This window comes from Saccopteryx leptura, chromosome 3, assembly GCF_036850995.1.
Source record: "Saccopteryx leptura isolate mSacLep1 chromosome 3, mSacLep1_pri_phased_curated, whole genome shotgun sequence".
NCBI classification, from domain to species: domain Eukaryota; kingdom Metazoa; phylum Chordata; class Mammalia; order Chiroptera; family Emballonuridae; genus Saccopteryx; species Saccopteryx leptura.
The window spans coordinates 140,608,505-140,621,775 of NC_089505.1; the positions used below are offsets into that span (position 1 = coordinate 140,608,505).

The following is a 13,271-nucleotide window of genomic DNA, read 5'->3' on the forward strand; positions in this document are numbered from 1 at the left end:
GATTTTGATCATGCGCATTCCAGATATTGAAGCAAATGTTAACCTGGTTAAATTATATTTTCTGAGTTCATGCTTGATCAACGACAATTATAGCAGCATTTTGATATAAGTAAAATTTAACATTTAGGTTTCCAGTATTTATAAAACGCATTTTAGGCTCACAACAAGGAGTAACTTGGACGTTTCCTGAGGTGTGAATATGAACTGCTTGTTTACGGGTGCAGGGGTTTAGGTGCAGCCGGCAGAGAATATACCTGGCTGAGTGTTCAGCAATCACATTACAATGTGCTCGGTTATTCTCTGGAGTAGTAATTATAATTTAGGGATTTTGTTCAGATGTCAAGAGTAAACTCTACCTCTGTATCAGTAAAATAGTTTTAGATTCTTGTACAAATGATTGTGACATAGACTGTTGAATTTCCCACTCCATACGAACGGCCATCACTGCCAATCAATCAATTGCACAGATAACAGCCTGCATCAAATTTCCCACAAAAGATTAATAGGTTTTGATGCTTCAAAATGTGAAAATTGCTCCCTGTTTCTGAGTTTTGGAAGGTATAAAATAAGGTGCCTTGTTTATCTCTTTCTAACCTGAGCTGACATTAAATACAGATTTCTCCATTCTCAATTACATATGTTTGGGTTTAGCCCTTGCCAAACATTCTCTAAACACAGGAAAATGTGTCACTTCATGGGATAGTTGTTTTGGGGGGATTGGGATAAATATTTTGGGAGGATGTCATGAAGAAAAGGAGAAGTGGCGGTCAAATTTCACGCAGGAGAAAAATAGGTAGGCACCCTACATTTTCTCTGTAGACATAATTATGTGCCTCATCCTTCACCCAGAAACTCATCGTGATACCCTAGCACAGCCTACTTCTTGACCGCTAATTTAAAAAGGATGTGGAAAAAAAGGAAATCATTGTACACTGTTGGTGGGACTGCAAACTGGTGCAGCCCCTATGGAAAACAGTATGGAGAGTCATTGAAAAACAAAATAGATATACCATAGAACCCAGAAATTCCACGTTTGGCTATTTATTCAAAGAAAATGAGAACACAAATTTGGAAAAAAATATATGTGCTTCTATGTTTTTAGCAGCCTTATTGATAATAACCAAGATATAGCAGCATCCTAGGTGTCTATCGATAGATGAACGGACAAAGAAGATAGATGAATATTACATAGCAATAAAAAGAAAAGAAAATAATCTTGCCATTTGGACAACATGGATGAATGTATAGGGTACTATGCTAAGGAGAATAAGTCAAACAGAGAAAGACAAATACCATATGGTTTCACTTATATGTGGAATCTAAAAACAAAGCAGACAAATAAACAAACAAACAAAAACAGATTCATGGAAACAGCAACCAAAGGTATGGTTGCCAGAAGAGAGGGAGTGGGGAGATGGATAAAAGGGAGAAGGTGAATGTAGTCAATAACACTGTGATAAGTTTACACAGTGACAGATAATTACTGGAATTAGTGGGGTAGAAGTAGTGGGGTGATCCCATTGTAATATATAAAAATACTGAATCACTATATTTACACTTGACACTGATATAACCAATAGAGGATTGTATACCAGCCAGACTTAAATAAAATAAATTTAAAAATAAATATAAAAAAGTTTGCCTATACACAAATAGCTCTTTTTTTTTTTTTTTTTTTTTTTTTTGGAAGGGAGCTTTGCTAATCTATAGAAGACACAGATTTTGTTCATTTGTGATTTAACTTTAAATTCTTAGTACTTTTGGGGGTTTTCCATTATAACAATCTGCTGTCTCAGATTATAGGTCTATTTTAATGTTAGTTTTTTGAAATGAAGTCTGAGCCCCATGAGGATAGGAGAAATTTATTATTACTATTACTATTATTATTATTATTATTATATCCTAGAAAACAGTCATGTATCTTGCATGTGGTTAGTTTGAATGAATAAATGAAAAAATAATATTTAGTATGAATGGTTTTATCAGTCTCATTTACCATGAACCAATCATAGACATGATCCAATGAAAATATCTCTTTCTTGTATAAAGTTTTCTAAAAGTGAGGACAACTTGCATTCATTACTTTCCTGCTCATTTTATCCTGAGAGCAGGGCTGGCTACATGGGTATGTAACCTGAGCAGTTGTATAAGGCTTAGAGGGCCCTGCATTTGGAGTTGTTACCTTCTTAAAATTCTTAATATTTTTTGAACAAGGGACACTGCATTTTTATTTTGCACCTAGCCCCACAAATTATGTACCAGGTCCTGCTTGAGCACATACTATACATGGTATGCTAGGCTGGCAGCTGTGAATTGGCCTGTCCTTCCCATTTTGCTTTTCTTGCCCCAAGTTGAATTCATAATGGCTGGGTTTGTGATGTGTGGTTCCCTTGGTTTATTAAGAGCCCTCTATAGCAGCCATCATATCAGGGAGAGGCAACGGATGCTGCCTGGGCTCCAGAGATAATAGTCCAGAATGTTACCATGCAGGCATTGTAATTTGGTTTCAAAGTGTCAGTGAGCAGAATTTTTATGAGGACCTGGGGAGAGGCTAATACAGGGGTCCCCAAACTTTTTACACAGGAGGCCAGTTCACTGTCCCTCAGACCGTTGGAGGGCCGGACTATAAAAAAAACTATGAACAAATCCCTATGCACACTGCACATATCTTATTTTAAAGTAAAAAAACAAAACGGGAACAAATACAATATTTAAAATAAAGAACAAGTATATTTAAATCAACAAACTGACCAGTATTTCAATGGGAACTATGCTCCTCTCACTGACCACCAATGAAAGAGGTGCCCCTTCTGGAAGTGCAGTGGGGGCCGGATAAATGGCCTCAGGGGGCTGCATGCAGCCCACCGGCCATAGTTTAGGGACCCCTGGGCTAATACATATAAATAAATTCCAGGCCCTTTGCTGCAGCCAGGAACAAGAGACAAGAGAAGGAAGCTGAGCCTTGGAAGCTCCTCAAGAGATCTCTAGGGAACTATGGCACTGGGCCCCTTTCTCCTGCTTCTTTTTCAGGACTTAAGTATCCTATGACAGATAAATGCTTCTCTGACTTTAACGTGTACAGGAAAAAACCTACCATTCTTGTTAAAATGCATATTCTGATGCAGTAGTCAGAGGTAGGGCTTGAGATTCTGCAGTTATAATAAACTCATAGGTGAAGTCAGTGTTGCTGGTCCATGGACTATACTCCGGGTAATGGAAGGCCAGTGGCCGTGGCCATGCAGATTCACATTGAATTCGGGAAAACAGTAAAGGAACTGTGGAGCCAGAGCATGGTGGGCCATTCCAAAGTAGAAAGAAAAGGAAAAAATACAAAGGGAAAGGAAAACCTGCTTTTCCGCAGTGGCAAGGGATCAGGCAACCAACTGCACCTCTCAGTGGTGGGGTGCGATCTCATCCCATCGCCCCCAGAGGGGAAGCACTTATATCCTTACAATAGTGCTGTCATGTGCTCCTGCACTAACAGCACAAAGGGCTTGCAGCCGATAAACCTGTGAGCAAACCTAACACAGCTATTTTCCCCACAGATAGAAAACTGAGAGATTTGCCATGTTTCAGGTTCGGGAAGATCCTACATTTCTGTTTCATCCTGGCTTATGTTAGAGTTACCTTCTTTTCGTAAAAGTACTCTGGCTTACCCTATCTTCCTAATATACATACTGGCACAAGCCAGCGCAAGTTCATGCATGCATGCTATCACTTAGAATGCTTCGAGCTTCAAATAAGAGAAGAGTCTGACTCAAATTGCCTTAAACAATGAGATTTATTATCTTACACAATTGGAAAACAAAAGAGTGCAGAAAACAGGCTCTAGGCACAGAAGTATACATGACTTCATAGTTTCATCTAAGATTCAGGGTTTTTTTCTCTCTATTCTACCATCCTCAGCATTGCAAGATGTTTTATGAGTATTACAGGCATTACTTTCAAATAAAACAGTGTCCAGAGGCAGAAAAGAGCTGTCTCCAGGGTGGCTCTGTTTAGAACCCTGGTATGTTTCTCAGAAGCCCCAAGCATCCGTCTCATATTTCTGTTCAGGAGTCTGTTCTTAACTCAATGATTTAGCCAGGGGAAAAAGATGACTGTGATGGCTTAGCTTAATCAGGATAATCAGGGTCCACTTGCTGGAGGCAGGAAGGAGGAGGTTAGCGTTCCTTGAAACACATGGCTGAGCGGAGGAGTGGATATCTGAAAAATGTCCAGATTATGCTAGAAAGAGGAAATGTGTTATGACTGGAGAAAGAGGGAATAGGTATTAGCTTGGCAACCAACCAAGTGTCTACTAACACACACTCCCCAACAAAAGGCCTTCATTTCAATGAGGGCAATAGACATCTCATCACAGATCTGCAGCAAGGAACCTGGAGTCCAAATCTTCTTTTTTCTTTCACTGGATTAGTTATCCCTGAAGCTGACCTCTAAAATGTTTGGTTTGATTTTAGAAAAATGATCTTAACTACAGCTCTTTCCTGGACAACTGATCATGAATGCTTAATTACAGTGCAGGGTAGGAACAATTGTATAACTATGCAATAAGTACCAGATTGATTATATGTTGGCTTCACCTGGTTGTATGAGTTCCATTAGAGATGTCATTTTTGTAGCAAATACATCTAAACAAATAGAGGGAACTCTGAAATCCAATACTTTTTGATCCAGTTGTTGAAATCTCATGATTTGGCATTATGCAGCATGAGTCTGTTCAGACACTACGAACTTTACAGAAAACACTTTTAAAAACAAACAAAACAGACTGCTTGATAACATTCCTGGAAGACTGATTGAACTACCAAAAGCTACTTTTAAAAGAAAATTTGTCCTTGATACAAATTCTTATAGTTAGATCCTATAAGAGGCATAGCTAGATGCTTATGCATTAAATGAAACTTCTGTCCTCATTTATTTATGAATGCTACTAAAATAAAAAAATAAGTAAAAGGCAGAACAGCCTGGTGGGTAAAATAGTCTCTGAAGTCCAATTGCCTGAGTTTAAATCTGAATTATGTCACTAACTAGCTCTGTGACCTTAGGCAAGTTACTTAACTTCATTTTGCTTCAGGTTAGCTTATATGTTAAATAAGGGTAAAGAATAGCACCCATCTCTCTCAATTGCTGTGTATATTAGATGGGCATAAAGAGAAGAATACTTGGCATTGAGTAAACCCTATGTAAATATTAACACATTTACATGTTTTCATATGCCTTCTATGAGGCAGGCCCCTGTATTTACCCACTCTGTCTCTAATCCTCAAAACAATCCTCAAAGATTACCTAGTATTGCAAATACCAATAGCGAATAATAGCTAACAAATTGAGCACCTACTATGACTATATACCAGGTACTGGCTGGGGTGCAAAGCAGGCATCATCTCATTGAAGCCTCACAATAACCCACAGAAATGTGGTTTGTCCCATTTTACAGATAAAGAAGCTAGAGAACAAAGAGGTCAAGTAGAAAAAATACTTAGGCCTTTTTAGCTGTGGAAAACTAGCCTCAGGTCATGGCAAAGGAAAATCATTATGAAAAGAAAGAGAGAGATGAATTACTGTATAAAATGAAGTTGGAAACATTTTATAATAAATATCTAGGAATTCCCAGGAGGAGACCTGGAAGGGATGGGAGTGAGCAAGGATGTGTGCAGAGTGAAGGGCTAAAGGGCAATAAGAAATCTGGCAGCTCTCTGTGAGAATAATGACCTGCAGTTTTTAAGAATAGAAATATTTACAATTCAGTTTTAAGTACTTTGCTTTGCTGTAATGTAACTCTTCGTTATTTCTTATTTGTTGTTATTAACATTTATTATCAACTACTCGATAATATGTGATATTTAGGAGAAATTAGAAAGAAAGAAAACATGTTCTGAAATATTAACATAAGGGACAAAGAAAAATAAAAATCAGCTATGAAAGGAAAAACACAACCTCAGGAATGCAGAGTAAATAGATCATCTGAGCAAGATATGCCTAAAAGGAATACAGCCCACCCAGTAAACACTGACAGCACTTGAGGGTGAGGGTCAGTGGGTGTATCATGATCTACAGCAGCAGTTTTCAACCTTTTCATCTTATGGCACACATGAACTAATTACTAAAATTCTCAGCACAACAAAAACTATATTTGTTGCTGATCTGATGAAAAAAAGTTATAATTTTACCAAAAAAATAATAGTAATTACTTACCTTTCTTGCTCCAAAGTAACTTTTTAAAAAATCAGGTGCCTGATTTGTATATAAGGATTACTGGTACCAAGAATTAACCAATCAGATGCAACTTCATTGTGCACTGTGACCAATAAGACACAACTCTATTATATATTCTATATATTTATGGTTTGGGACAGGGCATTCACACCAGATGGCTATTGTTATTTTTTTATTTGACAATCTAAGAAAAAAGAAATCAGTGCCCCTGACTAAATAATCAGGTATTGCATGTTTTAAAAATTCTGTGGCCCACTGGTTGAAAATCGCTGGTCTATAGGTTTGGGGCTTGACGCACTTCTGCTTCAATATTGAGAAGTGTAACAGAGACCAGAGGACTTATTTGGAGGAGCACACTATGTTGTAGCAAGAAGGGATTTGGTAACACATATTTAGTTCAGAATGTTCCTTTAACAGATTTGGAAAACAAGCCCAGAGAAAAAAGGGACTTGCCCCGTTTCAAACAAGAGAAAACAGAAGAAAGACCATGACCAGATTTCCTGACTATAAACCTGGCAGGCAGTTCACTCTGCCCCTGCCTTTAACAAGAGATGATTCTGTGCCCTGAGGATGCTTTGGGAAAGTCCTAGTGAGTTAGAGCTCTCCAGTGGGCTGACTGGCTTAGCATCTGGGAAATTATGAATCACATCAAATGGAATGTTTTGTTTACTTCCTCCCCATAGTGCTGAAGGGGAAAAAAAGGTTCTTTTTTTTTCATCCAGCTGGTTGGTTGGAAGCAGTAAATCATTTCCCAGTTTATCTGGTCTCACTTACAACCAATATCTTCCTTTGGCCATTTCTGCGCTAGTTTCAGAGAAAGAATATCATTTGAAATATCTTACTTTTTTTTTAGAAGTTACCAAAGAGAAAGAAGAAAATCTCATTCTTAACTCTTCTCTTGGTAAACCTGCTACACCTACTACTAGCGGCAAATTGAAACACAGGGGTCCCACTTAGGGCAGTCAGTACAGCCCTGAAGGGATATGCATTCAGAGATTATTAAACCAGGGCCATTAATAGTCATCTGATAGGTCAGAAACCCTTTTTTTAAAAAAAAAAATCAAATTAAAGTCAACACTCAGTAAATAAAAGCCAATAATACCAGAGCCACCCAGGATTAAGCCAGAGGTTAAGGACATCTTAATCTCCTCCTTCCCTGGAATAGCAGTCCTTGAGACAGGTCCCTAAAGAAGCAATCAGATAATTTCTAAGCTTGTCCAGTTTATTCACTCCATCAATAGTGACAATCATTTTAGAGTGACCTTCCCAAGGTCCTATACTTAAAGGGTGGCATGTATGAACTTGAACTGACGTCTCTTCAGTTTCAGTCCATTGACTCTCCTGTGGCTCACCAAGTGGTAAACACTCTCTTGACTTTTACCTTACCTGGAACTAAGATCTCTTTGGAGGCAGAGAGGGATCAGATGAGGCTGGAGGCAATATGGTACGTGTCCTGTAACCAGGGAAAAGTCAATGAGGTCGAGCCAGAGAAAGCTGTGGTCTGACCTGACTGATCTAAACTAATGCATACAAACATGCAAAGACAACACAGAAAATGTTTTGTATAATTCTGGAGAGACGAGATTCGTTGTCATCTGCCATTTCCTCTTTATATTGGCCGAAATATGGTCTAAAGAAACCCCCTAGTCCTAAGAACATGATGCATGTAAGAAATCATACTTCATTGGTTTTCTTTTCGTAAAAATGTAGTGGTGGGAGATATTCACCATGGCCACAGTGGCCACTGTCATGGCTGTGCAAATGCAGGTTCTCACTGGATTCAGGCAGCCGATAAGAGAACTGTGGAGCCAGGAAATAGTAGGTGTTGGTCAAATAAGTTTGTAAATATGATATATATGTTTGCTCGCTTATAGTTTGCATTGGGTGTGGGGGACAGGCTGTAAACCGGCAAAATCATATAGCCTAAGGCTTAGTTTTAAGACTATGCTTTTCCCCACACCCTTGACTATTGCATGATGTAGGGTGGTGCACTCTCATGAGGAATCCCATTATGCCTCAGATAAGTGACTTTGTATCAGAGACTTCCTTGTTTGTATATTGGATTAAAGGTTTTGATTTCTATACTATAAAATGGGGCAAACCAGGAGCTTGCTCTTTCTCAGTTCCTGAGATTAGCATTAGGAGAAGCAGAGCAGAGAAAGGCCATGTGAAGGAGAGGAGAGGCAGCCAAGATGGCGGAGTGCTGAGGAAGAAGCCAGTTTGTGCAGAGTTTGTGCAGAGAGGAGATGGGGAACAGAGGTGAATAAGGCTGGTGAGCTAGAAATCTTTGATTCTAGGAAACTCAGATAAGTCAGTGGCTTTGGGAGCCCTGAATGGAAAGGGAAGTAAGTGTTTTCCTACGTGTGTATTTCTCACCTGCCAGGTGCAAGCTAGGATTAAAGCTAATGGCCCACCAGTTCTTGGCTCCATTGTTTCATTACTGTCTGTCTGAATCAAATGTGAACCTGCATGGGCCAGGCGGCTGTGATGGTGGCCGTGGCTACTGGCCATACAGTAGGCCATTCTGTTTATTAAAGTCTCCTAACGGCGAATGAGCAAACAGGCAGGGAAAACTGCTTCCCTTTCTCTTGTTCTCTAGTTCCACAACCCAGACTCTTTCTCTGGACTCACTCCTCTGGACTCACAGACCTCCACCAGCCTCAGCAGGGCTCCCAAGCCCTTCAGCATTCTCCAACAAAACAGGCTGGCTGGAAATACCCCTTCTCTGGCAAACAATAGCAAACAGTCACCCCTCCCCAGTGGCAATCCACAATTTGCAATCTGCCACCCTGAGGGCAAGCACCTGCAGTCTTCCATACCCCCCCCCCCCACACACACACACGGTGCTGCCCCAATACAAGCGAGCAAACCTAAACACACCTGAAACACATTGGTTTGCCCCACAACTTTAATCCAGTGGTCACTGACAATCACACAATTGGCCAACTATAGAACCTTAGGCCAGTTCATTCATCCCACTACTTCAGTCACCTACCTCATAAGGAGGGAATGAGAGGGAAATGAGTTATTACATATAAAGCTCTCAGCACAGTTATAGTAAGCACACAGTACCATTGATATGATGATGATGATTTAACTAGTTTAATAATAACACTCCTTAATAACCCTGAGGGTTTCATAGTTATCAAGTTCTCATTTTCCAAATGAAGACACGAAGGTCTGGAGTATTTAAATACCCTGCCCAAAGTCACACAATTAGGAAAGAGACAGAAATTAGGGGTGTAAAACCAGGACCATCTGAGTCTAATACCTATTTGTTTTATGCTACAATGACCTCTGGTTAACTCATACTTGTGTTTAATTTCAGGGGAAACAATGTTTCTGCCAATGCATAGTCTTCCAACATGTAATTTGGTGTCTTCCTTTTTGTTTCTGTGCCTAAGTATAATTAACTAATTAACTCTGAAAGAATTGATCCTTTTCTTCTGTGGATACTGAAGAAACATGGACTTTTATTTTCTGTGGCCTGGCATTTGTTTGTTTGTTTGTTTGTTTGCTTGCTTGCTTGTTTTGTTTTAAACATCAGACTGTATTTCTCTTCAGTGTGTCTTTCCGAAAACTGTCCAGGTTATCAGAAAGAGTGGAAATTCATACTTAAGCATTTGAGGGCTATGTTAGGTTGTAGGAGGTATTAAAGACAAAACTTAGATATCTGACATCAGGAAACAGTTTAATTGAGGACATAAGATATATACATGAAAATTACAAGGCAGTAAATAAATTCTAACTGAAAGGGGTATAAGCAGAAAATACAAGACAGCTGGAAAGAAGGAAGAAATTTCTAAAATTGGGGGTTACAGTGGGAATAACTTTCTGAAATTTGGGCTTAGAGTTCTGGAAAACAAAGTGTGTTAAATCTAAAAGCTGGAAATTAAATAAATTATTTACTTACTCATTTATTCAACACACTATCTTCCCTGTGCTAGTCTCTGTATAGATGCTAGACAGTGAGTATAATAGGAATGGTTTTTACCCTTGCAGAATGTAAAGTTTAGTTAATCAGGAAAAACTTATTAGTTCTACCATGTTGTACTTTTAGAAGAAAGCAAAAAATGGGAGGTACAAAAGTAAAATAGTCTAGTCTGGATTCTAAATATTGATCTCATTTCCATTAACCAGTCCAATTTTATTTCAAAGCAAATTTTACTTCGGGTAAATTATTTTAGGTTGTTATGGCTTCAGTTAGGTTCAACCCAGACCAGTCATTACATTGTATAAAAGGAGTGTTCACTTTAATATCTTTCTTTTATTGGGGGAAATTAATCATTCAACTAGGTTATATTCAGACTTAAACCAGACGCTATGTAAATTATTAGAAGAGCACTAGGGTGATTTCTCTAATGCTAAGCAACTCACCTTGGCACACTCTGCCAGCTACTTTGCTGTTGAATCATGGGAACTGTTTAAGATCGATGTGAATAATGAGCATTTATTGTCCCTTAGGGCATCAGTTTCCTTAGGAGTTGATTTTATATTCCATTTATTGTTTTGATTTCAGAAGCATTTGGAATAACAACTGATAATTTGAAAAAAATTTTATGTTTGCCTCAAAGATCTTTTATTTTACCTAGCAAGAAAAAGTATACTTTTTCTGGAGGAAGAGTTCTTTTATTCATTTTTAGAGTAATGAATATTTAGTATGCAGCACAATCCAGTGCAGTGGAATAACTCCAAGCTAAAAGAGAGACCTGAATTTTAGTCCTAACCACACCATTTGGTGGGTTTTATTTTTTCATCTGTAAGGTATGGATGATAATGACAACAGGACAGCTGTGGAAGCATAGTACATGGTAGAGAATGTTTTTTGTTTTTGCCATCCTAGAATGCATTTACTCTTTTTCTAGTAACAGTATCCAAAATGTCCTTTGGGAACTGGCCATTTGTCCATGTGGCACAGAGCATGTGGCAAAGACCTGGCCAAACATGAAATGATGAAGTTTAGATAAATAAAATTCCCAAAGTGATTGGATCAAAGATGAATAATATATCTAAATTGGTTGAATCATAATGGATTCTGGGAAATATGTGGGAGATACTGGCTGTGGTGCTCTCTCTGTTCTTTTGAACTTAAATCTGAGAAGATGTGAGTTTGAGGCTACAGTTTCTAAATAGAGGAGTTTGAGAAGGAAGTCCCTACACAGAAAGAGAATCCACTGCTAAAATATATGGTGCCCTGATGGTGTGGTTTGAGTCCCTGGAACAGGTTCCATTTAAGGTAGTGCCATTGCTGAGTTGTTACTTATGCTAACTGATAAATGCCCAATTTGTACTGAAGCAGTCTGAATCAGATTTTCTAATTGGGGAAAAAAGGAGAGGAGAGACTTTAAAAAAGTAAGCATTGGTAGAACATTTTTGAACCTTTCATTTTTTAAGTGATTGAAAGGTACCTATTAATGGCACTAATATTGTCAGTTTGGCAGTAAGAAAGGAATATGGTAAACAAACTTTCTTACCTTACTAACAGAAACACCACCAGATATTTTACAACATTCAGAACAGAAGAAATAGTAGTCTACAAAATAGAAAAAGATGTTATTTGAAGAAAGTAAAAGAGAAAATACCACTATGATTAGAGACAAACGGCTTGGCCCTACTGACCTATAAGTTTTTTTTTTTAAGTTTTGTTTCTGTAAGCAGTGTTATTTTCATTACCTATTATGTTTTTGATTAACTTTACTTTTTCTTTTTCTTTAAATATTGTTGATATATATCATTGTGTAAATTTAAGGTAAACAATGTGATGATTTGATAGACATCTTGTGACATGGTCACCACAGTAAGGTTAAACACCTCTATCACATCAGATAATTAAATTTCTTTTTTTTGTGGTGAGAACATTAATGTCCTACTCTCTTGAAAATTTTAAGTATAAAATATAGTTTTGTTAACTATAATCACTGTGTTGTACATTGGATCACCAGAACTTATTCATCTTATAACTGAAAGTTTAATGAAATTTATTTTCAGATTGGCTTCTTTTACTTAGAAATATGCTTTTAAATTTTTCCATGTATTTTCATGACTCGATATCTCATTTCTTTTTAGCACTGAATCTCAATATTCTTTTGTCTGGATGAACCACAATTTATCTATTCATTTATTGAAGGACATTTCAGTTGATTCCTAGCTTTGGCTATCATGAATAAAGCTGTTAAAAACGTATGTGTGAAGGTTTTTGTGTGGACACGTTTTCAATTTATTTGGTTAACTATGAAGGAATATGACTGACGGATTGTATTGTAAGAATATCTTTAATTTTGTGAAAAGCTGCTAAACTCTCTTCCAAAGTGGCTATACCATTTTCCATTTCCAGTGATGAATGAAAGTTCTTATTGTTTCTCATACTTACCAGCATTTGGTGTTGTCAGTGTTCTAGATATTGGCCATTCTAGTGCATGTGTAATAAATTTCATTATGTTTTCATTTGCAATTATCTAATGATATATGATATTGAAATATTTTTGTATGCTTGCCATCTGTGTATCATCATTTTTAGTGAGGTGTCTGTTCAGGTCTTCAGTCCACTTTTTAATCATGTTCATTTGCTTACTGTTGACTTTTAAGAGACATAAATAAATAAATATGTATAATAACAGTCTTTTATTAGACATGTCTTTTGAAAGTATTTTTTCCCAATCTATGGCTTATCTTCTCATTCTCTTCATACTCTCTTTCACAGGGCAGAAGTTTTTAATTTTAATGAAGTCTAGCTTATCAACTATTTCTTTCATGAATCATGTCTTTGGTGTTATATCTAAAGAATTATTGCCATACCCAAAGGCACCTAGAATTTCTTCTATGTTACCTGCTAGGAGTTTTATAGTTTTGTGTTTTATATTTAGACCTATGATCCATTTTCAGTGAAGAGTATAAGGTCTGAGTGTAATTTTTTTTTTTTTTTGCATGTGGATATCCAGTTATTTCATCATCACTTGTTGAAAAAATTATCCTTGCTCCTTTGTTTCTTTGCCAAAGCTCAATTGACTATAGTATTTATGTAGGTCTATTTCTGGGCTTTCTATCCTGTTTCA

At 37.5% G+C, this 13,271-nt stretch overlaps 1 protein-coding gene across 17 annotated transcripts in view; it reads left to right on the forward strand.

Annotated features, from left to right (window-relative positions):
* Positions 1 to 13,271, forward strand: part of SGIP1 (SH3GL interacting endocytic adaptor 1) — a 223,780-nt gene that overhangs the window by 33,279 nt on the left and 177,230 nt on the right. The window lies entirely within an intron of this gene.